Source organism: Triticum dicoccoides, chromosome 7A (assembly GCF_002162155.2).
Source record: "Triticum dicoccoides isolate Atlit2015 ecotype Zavitan chromosome 7A, WEW_v2.0, whole genome shotgun sequence".
Taxonomy (NCBI): domain Eukaryota; kingdom Viridiplantae; phylum Streptophyta; class Magnoliopsida; order Poales; family Poaceae; genus Triticum; species Triticum dicoccoides.
Genome location: NC_041392.1, coordinates 165,867,605 through 165,884,640, shown reverse-complemented (window position 1 = coordinate 165,884,640; position 17,036 = coordinate 165,867,605).

Sequence of the window (17,036 nt, the reverse complement as noted above, 5' to 3'; positions counted from 1 at the left end):
TATAGTTGCCTCGCCACCTTCAGAAGGTGGCGGTTCCACCATTTTTTTCCATAGCTCGCTGAAAAGTTGAGGTTTTACATTAGTACCAGAACAGAAGATATTAAGGAGGCAGCAAAACCAAACAAAATAGTTTTGGTCTATATACAGAACTTATTCTGGTGAACCCATGTAAAATATTAGTTGTATTTTATTGCAAAGTACATAATAAAACCAGGTTCTAAACATATGACCATGTACCATCACTAATGTTTGTCTATTTCTTCACATTGTATTGACGGCCAATGATAAAGATACGAAGTTTATAATACGGTAAGCATAGTATGACATCATTCATATCACAAAACAACTGAGAACAGACAAACAGGCAATTGTAACATTGTGTGGGCAAGTCCAGCACGGAACTAGGTTATGGGTCAAGATCAAAGGAACATGACTCCTCTCTTTTAAACCTTGTAAGGTGCAATGATACGCTAAGACAATTGTGTATAAAATTGAAAAGAGTAATAGACATTGGCTGCAAACCATGCAGTTCAAGGCACAAGTCAGAGTAAGTAGTAGTTAAAAGGCATGAGGATTAAGGACATACAACAGCAACTTTGACTGGTGTAGTCATGCCCTCTTTCTTGCTAGTGTGACAGTCCTTGAAGATTTCCACAACATTTGGTTCAGGTACTTTTTGGTCCTTGCGGGCTTTCCTCTTCATTTCGAACAAGTCAATATAGATCTGATAATATGGTACAGTGAAAAGAGTGAAACAACAGCTAATTACAAGAGCCTCGCAGTGTGCAATATAGCTACGAGATCCTGTCGTCTGTTGGAATTTCACTTTTGTACGGTTGGCCTTGTTCTTTGAACAGTTCACCTACAAGAAGATAGATTTGTGTGGCACATGCATAAATAGGACTTCAACATGTGATTTGATCACATATATATAATGTACTTGATACTTCGGATCAGACCAGTGTTTAACAAGTCCCCTCCAGTCTTCATCCGATATATTTTCCACTAGAGATGTTTGGGAAAGTTCACTGTTAGCCTTGCCTTCAAAGTGAGTTTTCCTCAAGTTATACCGATACTATCGCAGAGCAGACTTGAAAACATGGGTGCAAGCTTGTCTAGTTGCATCATCTTGGCTATCCAACTTGAACCTCATCTGTTGAAAATTATGGGAGTCTCATTATCAGCAACCTAGAAAGTATGGGACAGAGCAAGACGATATTACTAGTTTCCATACATAACCATACTTACAGATAAATGGTCGAGGAAGGTGTTGAACTGGGTTTCGTCTTTGTCATTCCTGTACTGAATCCATGTTGGGAGGATACGTACATGACACCTAACGGCAATCGCTGCCTCTGATACTAACTTGGCTGACTCTGTAGCATCACGTGGCCTTTTTAAACCTGCCTCAAAATGGATCTCCATTCTTCCTCCTCTAGATTTAGTTAACCTATCGAGCATTATCCCTGATGTTTGTTTCCTCTTGCGCCTAGGTGCTAGTCCAACAACGAACATAGGAAGTGTTAGTGTACATCAAATAGTGAGACTACATATAAAGAAGCATGCAACTTTAACTTGACTCCAGCAACTACCTTCTTGCTGTTGAAGCTCACAAGGTTCATCTGATGTTGCCAACTCGTCTTGTGTCAAGAGTGCTTGGGAAGTAGTGTCAGGTGGCAAGGGAGCTTGGGAACGTGCTGCTAGCTCAGTTGACGCACGAGTATGTCGTGCAGCTGGTAGTACTGTGGTAGGTGTTGCAAGAACTAGGGCTGTCTCTGCTTGTTTGGTGGAAGCTATTTGTTTCTGTTTGGCTTTTTTTGCAACTCGTGTAGCAAGGGATGCCGTGCTTGTAGAATTTCCCGCTGGACTTTGACCTTCTATTGCACCATCAGTACCAGCAGAATCTGCAAGATTCATCCGCTTCTCATTCCCTGCCATTCTGTGTTTCTTCCTCTTTCTCTGTGCCATGTTAAGTCAAGCCGACAAGAAAAATGAATAACAATTTAGTTCTTCAGAACAAATTGATGCGTGATGCAGACGAACTGATCTTTGATGTTAGACAACCACATGATAGGAGGATGTAATATGTATGAAAAACAGGACGCAAGAGATAACCAGAACTATGATGTGTAAACTAAGAAGAAGACATTTCACCAAAGCAATGCAATGGAAGGTAGAAACCATATGAAAGATGCTACAAATATCGCTCTGCCAAGTTAACAATGTCTCATCATAAATGGCATTTAAACAAATGTGAAGCAGTACAAGAAATAAATCATATACAAGATGCAAACAACATCACACTACCATGTTAGAGGTCTCTCGTCATTAGTGCCATTGCATATTCACAGCATTGCATATTCACAGCTTATGATATGTAAACTAAGGAGAAGGCATTTCAACAAATTAGAAGCAATGAAAGCTAGACACCATATGAAAGATGCAACGAATATCACTCTACCAAGTTAAAAATGTCTCGTCATAAGTGCCATTTCAACAAATTAGTAGTACAAGCTAGAAAAGAATGTGAGATGTAACCTATATCACACTCCGAAGTCAAACGTGTCTTATGATAAGTGATTGTTGCAGGTTACACAACAATAGTAATTTGATGTAAGAACATGGTGTGATAGACAGATATTGTATGTTCTAGAAACAGGAACACGTGTCTTATTCAAGTATAATGTGTAAAGTAAGCAGATGGAATTCAACAAAATTAGAAGCAATACAAGCTAGACATCACACATAACATGCAACCACATATAACAGTGCCAAGTTAGAGGGAGCACCGGTGATGCTGCACTAGGGGAGACGTGCTCATCATAAGCACAACTTTGTTGAGTGTCTATGCATGTGTTGTCTTGGAAATCATCTTGGGGGTGTGGAGGAGTAGAAACTGTAGAGGCCCTCCGTTTGGAAGGAGCACCTTTATCCACTGCCTTGCTAACTTCCTCCCGCTTTATTGATTTTGAATTGTGAAGTAAAACCGACAAGAAAAAGCAATACAATTCTCTCTTCAGAACTCATTCATGCATGATACTGACAATCACTACTTTATTGTAAGGCAAACACATGATACTAGGATGGAATATGTACGAAAAACAGGACGACATGGCATGTTCACAACTGTTTGTGTAAACTAAGCAGAAACCATTCCAGCAAATAAGAAGCAATGCAAGCTAGACACCACATGAAAGATGCAACCAATATGACTCTGCCAAGTTAAAAGCATCCCATCATAAATGGAATTTCAACAAATTAGAAGCAGCGCATGCTATAGATCATATGAAAGATGCAACTAATATCGCACTGCATATACTAAAGGTGTCTCGTCATGTTGATTGATGCGGGATACAAAAAAACAATAGTTTTATGTAAGGACATGCTTAATGGACAGATGTACTATGTGCTAAATACAAGAAGGCATGTCACATTAACATGTATAATGTATAAGCTAAGCAGACTGGCACATGCAGTTTAACCAGATTGGAAGAATTACAATCTAGACACCATATGCAACATGCAACCACATATCACGCTGCCAAGTTAGAGCAAGCACCTGCGATGCTAGTGTAGGGGAAATGCCGTAATCAACTACAGAGCTACGTTCACTATCTTCATCTAGCATTTCTGTTTCTTGAGAATCATGTCAGGAGGCTGACGCTGCATTCTTTAAATGAGGAGTAGTCCCCTTGCCCGTTTGCCTCATCATAAGTGATTGATGAGGGATACACAAGAACATTTGTTTGATGTAAGAACATGGTTAATACACAGATGTACTAGTATGTACCAAAAATAGAAAGGCATGTCATATTCAAAGGTATAATGTGTAAGCTAAGCAGATGCAATTTAACCAAATTGGAAGCAATACAAGCTAGACATCCGGCTGGAGTGGTGAGCATGATCATCTAGGACCTGAGAGCCTGGTGGGAGGCGGGCTTCTTCGCCACCATCGTAGCTTTTTAGTTGGCTTCCAGGTGATGCCTATCTTTGCTGGGCTTGTCACTGGCTCGGCTAGTGCCCTGACTAGCTATTTGTCTTCTGGTGCTCACGGGATGGTGGTTCATGTAAAAATATATCTTTCCCTATCTTACCGACTTCGGCCTTTCGAATACAAGCTAGACACCATATGGAACATGCAACCACATATGACACCGCGAAGTCAAAGCAAGCACCTGGGATGGTGGTTCATTGCGAGCGAGGTCATCAACTCCAGAGCTACGTTTACCGTCTCCATCTGCTGACACTGCACCCTTTATAGCGTTGTAACGTGTCTTGCCTACCAGCATACAAAGCTGGAGCGACTTCTCTCTTTTCTTTTTGGCTTCTTTCATGGCAGGAGAGTTTGAAATACCCTTGCATAAAAACACAATAGTGAGAGTAAGGGTGAAGTGTGTGCAGAACTAGTGCACTGTAAAAGTAGCAGATAGCAGGTGGCTGAAAATAAATGACAGGAGACATATGATAGCTCTACAACCTTGCATGGCAAACAAAATTAGATTCTACTCCGTATGATTTTGTAATATATGAGCAAAGGAAATGCAGTTACTCCTCCAGCACACCAGCACATGTGGTCATATCTAAGATAACAGTCGACTGAAAATAAATAGGTCAGTCGATTTTTTTAATGAACCGTCCGATCTATAAGGAACGGGCAGATGGCCTTTGTCTACCTCCCTCCAGTCACTGTTGACGATCTTTCTCGAACCGCCAGCGACCACCGGCCCAGACCCCTGCCTCCGCCGCCCGCCCTCCCATCGACCTCACACCACCGCCGTGCTTAGCAGCGCCCCCAGGCCATCCCTTTAATCCTGGCCGACCTCCAGATCGGGCGCCAGTAGCTCTAGGCCGCACACACCCCTAAGATAAACACCAAGGCGCTGCTTCCCCGGCGTAATAGGCGTACTAGCGCCTGTTACGCCGGGAATGCTTCCGTTAATTGGGAATCAACTGGCCAAAAATTGAAATTCAGGGGGGCGACGGACCTCTAGCTAAGGTGAAATAGTATATGAGGAGAAACCTTGTGCATCACGAGTTACTAGGAATATCTAGTATCAAGAAGAAGCGGTCGACTAGTGTCTTATGTGGGATGAATACCGTGCAAGAAGAGACGTAAGATTTGCACGAATAAGGGAAGAGGAGTACCTTTTTCGGTTGCCGGTGTGGTCACCTCCACATGTCGCGCCGATTTTCTTCTTTTTACCGGGGAAACCAATGTTCTCTCCACATGTCGCGCCGATTTTCTTCTTTTTACCGGGGAAACAGATGTTCTGGTGGGTACAGGCTTGGACGAACCCATGGCCAAATTGTTGACTGTGTTGCCGTGGCTGTATGTCGGCGAAGGGGAAGCAGATCCGAGGCGGCGAAGGACGGCGTAGCACGAACAACTCCGGTGCGGTGGAGGGTGGCAAAGTTGGAGTGGCAGCGGTGAGGTGCACGACGGCGTGGTTGAACTGGCTTGGGTACGGACGGCTTGGCCTCGGCTTCAACTACTAGCCGTGGAGGGCTTTGCGGTTGAGGTTGCGGTGGACGACGATGTCGGGGTATCGGCTCCGGCGTGATGGAGGAGGGCGGCGGTTGATGGGTGGGATGGGGTGGCGGACAAAGGACGCCGGGGTTTCGCGGCTGGTGGAGAGGTAGTTTTGGCGCCCACGGAGTACGAATGGGGAATCAGACGGGTGGGGGGGACCATGTTTTGGTCTGGGACGCGCTTGTTTTTGGCTTTTTTTTGAACAAAAGATGGGACGCGCTTGTTTGAAATTTGGGGAAAGTACAAACTTTGCCCCCCTCTTAAATTTTGGACCTACTACGGGTCGGGGGTAGGATGGTAATCCCAGGTGTCCCAAATAGTGGGCGGGAGCGATTTCGGCCGCGCGCATGTGTGCTTAGGCGGCCATCGTGTATGAATGTTTTTCGGATGCGGTTGCGTGGCGTCTAGATGAAGCTACAAACCTACCCCGGTTTAGACCTTTGGACGTCGGGCCGGTAGGTTTCATGGGTCGGAGTTATTAGAAAAGTAATTTCCTTGTACTACCAAACATTGGTCTCACGCTGTTTCGGGCGAGTAGAGGCTCTTTTGGCGCTTCGTTCGAAATTTTGAAACACAAGCATTCACGTTTAGAGTACTCTTGAACTATGAGGATTGACCTAAATAGACAACGTTATATTTGACCTTGTATGTTTGAAAACCTCATTAAATTATCCGCTTCTTTTTGAAATTTTGACACTTGAAAATCCTATAACTACGATTATTTTGGAATGGACGAGCTAAATTTGAATCTATTTTGTACACGACTACATATGCTATTATGTACAAAATCAGAGCAAAGATTGGTGCCCCCATAATTTAGGTATGGTTTACAAATGCCATGATATCAAATTCAAATAATTGAATGGACTTCATGTTGAATTCGATTTTTTTAAACCACCTTAAGTTGAATTCAAATGTATGCTAGTTCATAGGTTGCTATTTATAATGTCCATTGTGTAACTTTTGTATGTATAATGTGCTTTACACACACAACATGAACTATACTCACGTTTATATTCGATTGCTAAATCGATGCATTGTCTGGAGTTCAAAATACTAACTATGTGGATCAATTGTGTCAAATAATAACATAGACATGCTCAAATTCGATAGAATCTAGATGCCTGATGGATCAATGACCGCTCCCTACGCAAATTGCAAATATCATGATCCCATCCTAATATTTGGATACAATTTATATCTTTAATCAATGTGTAGAGCAGTCTTTTACGTGTAGTTTCACTCTCCATCAGTGGTCTCTCACACATGCTCACACACTCTCCCCCGAGGTGTCTTTCTCGCACACATTCTCTGGATATAACCCTCCCTCCCTCTTGTAACCATTTTACAACTGTTTTCACTAACCTTTATCACAAGCACTCTTCCTCTCGCAAACATACACACGCACAATCCTCATCGACCCTTTCTATATACATGGACCTGCCTACGTGTCTCATTTACGCACATTATCTTTACGCATGTCTCTCACGCATTGTCTCACACCTCTCTTCCTAATCGACGAGTATGATTCTAGCAGAGCATTCTATAGGATGCCCCTTAAAGTTAGGTTGGATGAATAGTAATATCAGAGATAAAGGGGTTACCTTAGTCCGAGAACCTAGGGTTACAAATCCTAGCCGGCTTTGTCAGTGGACATAGAGTCCTTCACAATTCTGCAATCTTTGTCTTGTACGACTAGTCATCCATGGGTCTTCCTAAATGCGTCACGGGCCGACCAATGTGGCGCAGGACAGAACCGAACGAAGGGCCTCACCTCGACCCACCGTACCTCACGCGGTGACACACCCTCTGCCCCCACGTCTCATTATCTTCTCACACCCACACATACCAACACAAACACCACACACACAGAAAATTTCTCCTGGTGCCTCTATTCCCTCCCCCTTGCATATACACACTCAAGGGAATGGAATCTCTTGTCGTGACATCATATTCGTCTCTCTCTCTAGACCACTCTCATTTCTCGTGCTATCTCTCCCACTCCCCCCCGTCGGCCCCTCTATCCATGCCTCTCTCGAATACGTAATACACACATACCTCTCTAGGCCCCGCCAAATGCATCAACTACACATTCACGCATGCATGTTACATCACGTACCCCGTTGATCTAAAAAGCCCTCTCTTCACGTTTATTTCGCATACAACATTCCTTTTGAATAAAGTGTGGCCAAAAAATTATTTTAGAGTTTCTACATATATACAACATTACAAAGTTATATGGAGGAGTACGAACACTAATTTGCATTGCATGGTGCCCACAATGATATTTATTCCGCACTGTGAATTTGTATATTTTATACTATATACAAAGTTAGTCATAATAAAGAGAAACGAAGAGCATCTCTCTCTCTCCATCGCATACCCCCCGTATGCCCCTTTCACGTATGCACACAAAACTATCTCCAGGTCCTCTAAAAGTAAGCCCCTAGAAAATTCACGCATGTTTCATCTTTCTCTCGCGATATATGCAATGACGATCATTGTATTTGAAGCAAAAGCACGATACGCACATTGGACTTCAGAATCCACTCATTACGGTCACCATTTACGTTTAGTGGTTATTATACAGTCACGGGCTCACCGTAGAACTCTGTATTTGCTCATGACATGACTAGTTGACCAGTTAAACGCTCCACGTGGCACCTCTAGTGTTGCATCACATTATCTCACTACCATCGTGCCCACCTGTCGACTTGTATCTACTCTACATCTACACTCTTATAAAATACATAAAATACACTCTTATAAAAAATAGAGTTGGTGATGATGGTGTGCCTGCCATCCTGCAATATAGGTCGTCCAATTTATATCTGACGGATAGGAAAGAAACTATGGCAATTTTGCAAAAAGGTACCCACACACCTCTCCACATTTGCAAATAAGGCCTTCCCTCGTTCATCCTTTTCTCTCACAAGATAAACAAGTCATAGAAATGCATCTTGATGTTACGTGCAACGCATGGGCATCTTGCTAGTAAGAATGAAAACAAACAACAATAAAATATTTGGACGGTGGTTCGAAGTCATGACCGCGGGCACAACGGACAAGGTGGCCTTGTATTGGTATGCCGAGCTGTCTGTTTTAACACACAGGAGCTGGTGTGGTGATTATACACACATACACGCATGCACACGAACTGCATCCACGCAACACTCACACAAACACATGCACCCACGCACGCATGCAACACTCACACGTACACACGCAGCCACGCACGCACGCAACACTCACATGCACGCACGCAACACTCACACAGGCACACGCACGCATGCATGAACACACCAGTACACCACACGACCAACACACACTCTCACGCTCAAGTGCTCAACCTACACGTGCATGCGCACACATCAGGCCCTGATAGACACATACACAACCAGGTGATTCCCGCGCACGGGTTGGAGCCTTGTCGCGCCTACGTAAATTTGTGTTTATGTGACCTTTTGCCTATGCGAACTGACAGGTGGGACCCACAAGGAACATGGTCAATTTAACTAGTCAACATGGCGCCACGTAGACTATTTGGCCGGTCAACAGAGTGCAATCCGATGCTGAACTATGAGCAAGTGACCGTATAATCACCGCAAAATGTATATAGTGACCGTAATCAGCTTACTCTGAAGTTTGGTGACCGTATTACGCTTTTCTCTCTGTAGGCCCTCCAAAACTACATCTCTACACGTTCTCGCATGTTACATCTAACAACTATGCAATACAGCACTACTACTACACTCTAACACAATAAATCATATGTGTTTTTAGTTTTACTAGATATCATATTGTTACTTATAATTATTCAGTTTGCATACATTAAAATTGCCTTTGAAATGTATGGCCAATATCATCTACCGCGCGGGAAAAATCCCGCCCTTTCCTGTTTAATCAGGTTTGTATGGATGGATCGTGCGAAACAACAAAACTATAGTACTATACAGTACAAGTGACAGTTCACTGGGCCGTCGTGTCATCTACTCCTCCGTCGTAAGAGTGGAGTGCTCGCTTTCATAAATCTTCTAGTCCCTTTCGCCGACATGTGGGACATCAAGCTACCGGGTCCACGTGCCATACCGGAATACAGTGCAGAGCAGCCGGGGTGAAGCACCCCAGTCATGGCGCCGGCATAGTAATAAGCAATGAGGCGTCAAATCACAAAGCTGCACCTTTCTCGCAGTTAAGTTGGAGGGACAAAGCAACCATCATTTCACTCATTGCTGAATCCACTTCTCCCTCATCTTATTCAACTTAACCACATGTTGCTTCTGCCGTTGTTCTGCCTCATGTGCGACGTGGATCGGCTTGGTAAAGCACTGACACGTGGGACCGCATGTTAGCAAACCGCTAGGACAACGTCATCCGAAAATAAGAAGCCTAATCCTAGACTTACAAAGGGCTACGTAGCTGCTACGTATACTTTCCATCTAATCTATATATGCCCCCTGATTTTCAGGTGGGGTGGGCCTAATCCTCTCCTTTAATCCAATCAAATAGTCCCACATCACATCAGTTCGTAACTTTACGTAAACCATTGCGTGGATGTAGCATTGCTCAAATAAGAAACCTCCCCCGCCATCCACGCGGCAAAATCACCTCCTTTTTACTAATCTTGATTCTATAATTTTTTAGATCAACATAATTGAGATTTGTATAGATAGCACACAGGAGCAAAACCAAGTGGTACGGTTAAGGGCATCCACAATGTGTAGCCAAATGTGAAAATAGCTTTTGGCATTGTGGGAACCATTGTGGACGGTGTTGCCAAAACCAAAAAGATGGAACCGAAGCTCCCTGGTTGATTGATTGAAGGAATAGAAAAATGCAACGTCTCTCCTCTTTCTCCCATGCTTGGACGCATGTAGTACAGTATAGAGCACAGAGTCTACTCCCCTGTCCCTTCTATCACAAATCACAAAAGCAGTGAGGCGTCAAATCACAAAAGCACGGACGAAGCAACCATCATTTCACTCTTCGCTGACTCCGCTTCTCCATCGTCTTCTTCGAGAAACCATCTCACCGCACTAGTACTCCTAGTAGTACTAGTAAAGGACTTCCTGGATGCAAATGAGGTGGTTGTCTCGGCTTGCAGGCGGCACTTGCGAACGACTTACCGTGGTCTCCCTCAATGGTGTTCTCCGTCGAACGCACTTCGCCAAACCACCAAAAAAAAGATATCGTCGACGTCACCGCAATGGGGAAGGAAGTCAAATATAGTTACTACCTCCATTTTTTGTACACATGGCCAGTATATCAAAATTACAATTTGCAAAGGGCCACTAACACTAATCAAGGCAAAATTGATGGGGTTAGCAACCAAGGACATTAATATCCCCTGTATGCATGCGGAAGTGAGAAGGTTGGTTTCCATGGCGCTGTATTAATCAAGCGATGAGGAGTGAGATGGTTAGCTCTTTGGTCTTTGGAGACAAAAATACGCATTAATTGACATGTGAAACGAGGATTTGTATCGATTAAATCCCGCGAAGGAAAACCCCGCCTTTCTTTTTTAACACTAGTACTCCTAGTACGTACGTACTTATCCTGTTTGGGTCTAGGCCTTGCATTGCCAAACTTCGCCACACATTTTTGCCAAGCTTGCCTAAAGGTTTCAAAATGAGAAGGAGGTACACTTGCGCATGGCTGTCGAGGTCACACCGCACCCTCACGCGGTCGCTCCTGCACGCCGCGGTCGCACCGCACCCTCACACAGTCGCTCCTGCATGCCGCAAACCCAACCAAGGGAACGCACCCTCACTGATACGTGCTGTCGCATGTGAACAAACCAAACTCAGCCATCCTATCGCTGACACATAATTCTCGTTCATAGAGTATGTTTATCCAACCGCATGTTGGGGAGTATCCGTACGGCCTGTGCGGTGGTCTGTTGGGGAAGAAGAAGAGGTGAGGAAGAAGGAAAGAAGGGTTAGGAGACGTAGGATATTCATCCAACCGCTGAAATGGTAGACTGACCCAACTCAGGCGACTTGCATAACAAATATATGTTTTTACACAGCAAAAGATCCATAAAAACAACAACATAAAGAAAAACTATCACTGCTCGCGGAAAGAGACGGTCTCGTCGTCTTTGGCTGCCGATGCGAACCAGCCGTCGCTGCCGACGTGTGTCTCCGCACCGTGGTTGTCCTCGGCCTCCAGCTACTCGTTCAAGCAGAGGGTGCGGGTGCTCTACACGGACGAGAGCACAGCCCGGTTCAAGTCAAGGACGTCCGGTTCCGCCTGCAGGAGGGCCTCGATGGCAGCGGCATCCGCGCGCTCCACGTCGAGTCGAGCCTCCGCCGCCCGGTTCAAGTCCAGGACGTCCGGTTTCGCCTGCAGGAGCGCGTTGATGAGAGTGGCATCCGCGCGCTCAGCGTCGAGTCGAGCCTCTGCCGCCCGGTTCAAGTCCAGGACGTCCGGTTCCGCCTGCAGGAGGGCCTCGATGACAGCGGCATCCGCGCGCTCCGCCTCAAGTTGAGCCTCCGCCGCCCGGTTCACATCCACGACATCTGGTTCTGCCTGCAGGAGATCCTCGATGGTAGTGGCATGCGGGCGCTCCGTGTCGAGTTGGGCCTCTGCCTCCCGGTCCTCCTTTAGTATCGCCATGTTGAACCGCTGGTCCGCCTGCACCATGGGGGACTCGGACGCCGGCACGAAGTCGACGTCCATCGTCTCATACCCATCGGGGGCCTTCTGTGCCGCGACCTCCACCATGAACATTGGATCGGCTTCCTCCTCCTCGTAGCTTGGCTCCAGAGAACTCGGGGATTGGCCCGCCGCAAAGCGAGCTTGGGAACGGAGGTCTGTGGCACCGACCGCCACCGCGATTTCTGCGTGGCGCTCCAGCGTCAGCATCTTGTAGTAAGTGATCTTGCGGCGCACCATGGATTTCCGGTGAACTAGGAGACGCTTGATGCGGGCTAGGGGATCGAAAGGTGGGAGATTTGGTGTGGTTTTAGGGCAGTGGCTGGCGTAGGCTGAGCAGCGAAGGTTCTAGTGTGAATAGTGGTTCCGGTGACGACCGGTCAATTGGTTTTGACTGTACATCGCTCTTGTCGCGTTCGTGTTGCAGCCCGGCATGTTGGACCCTCCACGTCGCTCACCGAATGGAACACACTTCGTCTTGCATTTTCGCTCGCTTGTGGGACCGCAGTTGAGAGCAAACCAACGTCCCTCCCCCTCCCCCGCCCACGTCATTTATTATACCACCACTCCCTCCGTTTTATGCGGAGTAAATAAAAACATAGGGAGTATACTACGGATGAGGATCCCCTGACATGGCCGAACCCATTGAGTAACTGACATGCGGGGCCTAGCAAGCATGGGGTCCGCTAGTAAGTGACCGAACGGGAGGGTAAGGCAGGGATACCTACGTCAGAGGATCCACTTCCACTATACTACTTTGACCAAATGTTAGAGTAATAATATATGACATGCAACTTACACAAATGTTAGAGTAATAATATATGACATGCAACTTACACAAAGCATACAGGGTCTAATGCATTTTTCGAGGCTAACTTTGACCAAATGTTAGAGTAATAATATATGACATGCAACTTACACAAAGCATACGGATCAAATTCGTATGTGAAAGGAGTTTCCAATGATATAATTTTCACATTATACATCTCATGTACTATTAATCTTGTCAATAGTCAAAATTGGAAACCATCTCGAGTACAAATCTAGGAGTACGTACGAATCTAACAATATTGATTGGGCGTTGTTGAATGTTGATACCTCTTTGATCAAAGTAGAGATACTTTGACTACACATAAAACTTATATGTAAACTAGAAAGGATAGGAGGGAGTATATTGTACGTTCAAAAACGAAACGAACATTGAATACCCATTATATATGATTTGCGGATGCTATGATCACCGGTTCAAAATTTTGAATCCGCCTTAGGTATCACGTGCCCCCACTCGTTCCCTCTCGATTTCATCTCGGGGTCCGGAGATCTATTGAAAGAGGACTAGGGTGGGTACATGCGAATGATACTCGGCGGAATGTTCAAATGAGGCATGCGGGAGGATGGACTCGACTGGAGGGCGACATGATCGATGGAGAAGAGGGTTGGAGAGGAATGAGAAATAAGCAAACGCCACATGATTATACTTGAATGGCTCAAATAAACAATAAGTTGTCTCGCTTGGCCTACATAGTGAAAGGCCTAATGCGCAAGGCGGAGCACTGACGCTCGAATATGGCCGGGAAAACAGGGAAACCGACATGTGGGCACACCCATCGGGACGACGTAGCGCAGACTAGTCCAATGGAGGAGCTGACCCACGACCTCCTCGCCACCGACAACCATTCATGTGGGTTGTTGGGGCCAACAACGGGGCGCAGCTCCAGCATCGCCTCTGGACACGGCGACCGCGGTGAGCGACACGCTCATATCGTTGCTAAACACGGTCGGTTTCAGTGTGCCGAGGGTGGCGTTAGTGCTGTGGCATGACCAACGGTATGTTTGGTCTGTGCCCAAGGTTGCCCCATCAAAGCATTGGGTATCCAAAATTTTGGTTGAGGTATTGGTTGCCCATGATTTTGCCGACATTGGCAAGAAAAATGAACTAGAGTTGGCTAGAGTTCATTGGCTTGCCAAAGAAATGGCAACCATCCAAACAAAGACCAATCTTTGGGTCATGACCAAAATTTTGGTTGAGGTATTGGTTGCCCATGATTTGGCCGACATTGGCAAGAAAAATGAACTTGAGTTGGCTAGAGTTCATTGGCATGCCAAAAAAATGGCAACCATCCAAACAAAGACCAATCTTTGGGTCATGACCAAAATTTTGGTAAGGTGCACTTTGGCCACAATCCAAACACACCCCAACACCCGGCTTGTCGAGGATGCACGGGGCGCCGCGACGCGTCCGCGGAGTGGTGTAGGGCAGCCAACTGCATCCTCTGGACCTGAGACCATGCTGGGTCGTCTTGCTTTTTCAATGACATGCGTCGATCGCATGTGAGCAAAGGGCATCTCCAACGTTGCCACGACCGCAACTGACTACCCTGGCACACCAAAAACCCTCGTCCCTCGCGCCGTCGCGCGGTGCGTTCCCAGCCGGCGCTAGCTGCCCGCATTCATGCCGTCCGTCCGTATGTCGTCGTTAAGAGGCTCGGTGCCCAAGGAACCAACTCCGGCGACATAATGACGCACCAGGACGCTTGGCCTCACCGGAATGCGCTACTTAAAGCGGGAACGCCCAGCTAACCTCCACACCATAGCGCATCATCCTCCTACCTGGAACCACATCCGCCATGACCGCAAGCGCGAACGTTCTGCGGGAGAGCTTGTCTTCGGGGATGGAGCTCGAGGTCGCCGCCCTCGCTCAAGTCACTGCACAAGCAGTGGCCATGCTGGCGGCCGACGACGGGAGCACCGTCAGCCACGCGTCCTACTTGCCGCCGTCCAACGTCTGGCACCATCGAGGTCGGGGACTCCTCCGAGGATGAGTAGGGCATGGGAGGCGGCAGGGCATGGTATGGCAACTGGCCGGTCCGTCTCCCGTGTTCTACTTTTCCTCGCCGGAGACTGCACCTTCACTTCACGGGTCTTGAACCCCGCCCCCGTACATGGAGATCACAGATGGAGGACGTCGGTCGCCGCCGTAGAATAGGTTTAGGGTCGGGTTTCTTTTATTTTTTTGTCCTATAAAAGTTTGAAATGTAATGAAAATCTGCCGTGTTTGCATTAATCTCGGCCGGTGTATATGAACTTTCACAATAATATACATATTGTAGGAGTACTAGCAAGATGCCCGTGCGTTGCACGGAAGATCAAGATCTTGTGGGAGAAAAGGATGAAGGAGGGAAAGCCTTATCTGCAAATGTGGAGAGGAGTGCGGGTAAATGTCATAGTTTCCTTCCTATCCGTTAGATATAGATCGGACGGCCTATATTGCAGGATGACAGGCACACCATCATCACCAACTCTGCTTTTTATTGAACCGAGACAAATCTAACATGCGAAGTAAAATAAACACATAGAGTCTATACATACACAAATTATCTTAGGCACTCCAATAGTACGTCCACTACACATTCACGCATTTCACATCTTTCTATATCTACGGGAACCTACGAAAGGGTTAACGTAAATTGCCTCTCTCTCTCCTCCCCTGATTTTCATGGTGGTGGGCCCCTCCCTCCCCCAATCTACAATCAACAGCTCACACATTTCACATGATGTTAATTACGTAACTGGGATTACGTAGGTGTAGCAATACTCGTCCTAAAAAACCCAACTAAGCCAACCTCCCAGCATATCGCGCGGGAAAAGACCCGGCCGCTCCGTTTTAGTCGGGATTACCGGATTACTAGTAGTAGTATCGATGGATCGCGCGAAGCAACAAATTTTTTTTGAGGGGCTAAAGCACCTAGTTTAAAAGGAAAAAAGGCGGTACACTCACAGCACTCCTATCGCGGTCGCATTGCACCCCACACACGTTCGGTCCTGCACACGGCTCACACAAACGGAACGCGCTTCGGCTTGCCTCTTCACTGACACGTGGGACTGCACTTGGAGAAACCGACCATGCGCCAAACTCCCCCCGCCCACTGTGCGAAAATCCTCCCCCCCCCACACCCAAAAATTCCCCCCAAATCTGATTCAACCGCCCTTCGGCCAACTAGCCAATAATATTCCCCAAACCCCCCTCCCCCTTGTCCCCCTCCACTCCATTCGCTCCGCCAAAGCCGCCCTCCCCGCCGCGCCGATACGTCGGCGCCGCGGTTCGGTGATCCTCTCGCTCCCACAGTACGCTCTCGCAGACTGCCGTCCTCTAGCCGCGCCGCCACCTCTGGCTACGTTCTTGTGGAGGCGCACGGCGATCAGCGCCGCCACCACTGGCGACGTTCGTGTGGAGACGCACGGCGGTCAGCTTCTCCCGTGGTACGCGCATTCTAGACTGAGGCCCTGTTCATGTCGGTGTAGCGCTGAATGTTAGCTGATAGACGTTGTTAATCTCACTGTTTGCCAAAGTAGTTTACTGTCAATATGCTTTACTTAAGAAGCTTCCTTGCCCTGTTCTGCACTCAATCTGCTTAGCTGAGATGTCATGCCTAGGCCGATTAGTTGCTAAAATATCCTGCCATATATTTATTGTGACGTAGATTGCCATGGTCTAGTAGCCAATCTGTTAGGTGGAATAGCTATACACCGTTTTATACTCGATCTTTGTTGCTGCGATGGCCTTCGATAATTCGATGGCTGTGTGCTCGGCCTCATTGACTGCTGAAACAGCCTGCCATAATTTGGCACTCAAATCTGTTTGCTGAATTAGCTTTACATATATTTCGTTACTTAGATCTGCTCGTCCAAATATCTTGCCATAGCTTTAGACATCGACCTAGGTATTTTTTTCTAGACTTCATAAAAAAGCATATATGTTTTTCCTGTAATATCTAGTAGAAGAACTAATTTGTATGTCTAACAGATGGACATGACTTGGATAATTCTGCTCGAAGATTCTCCGCTGCAT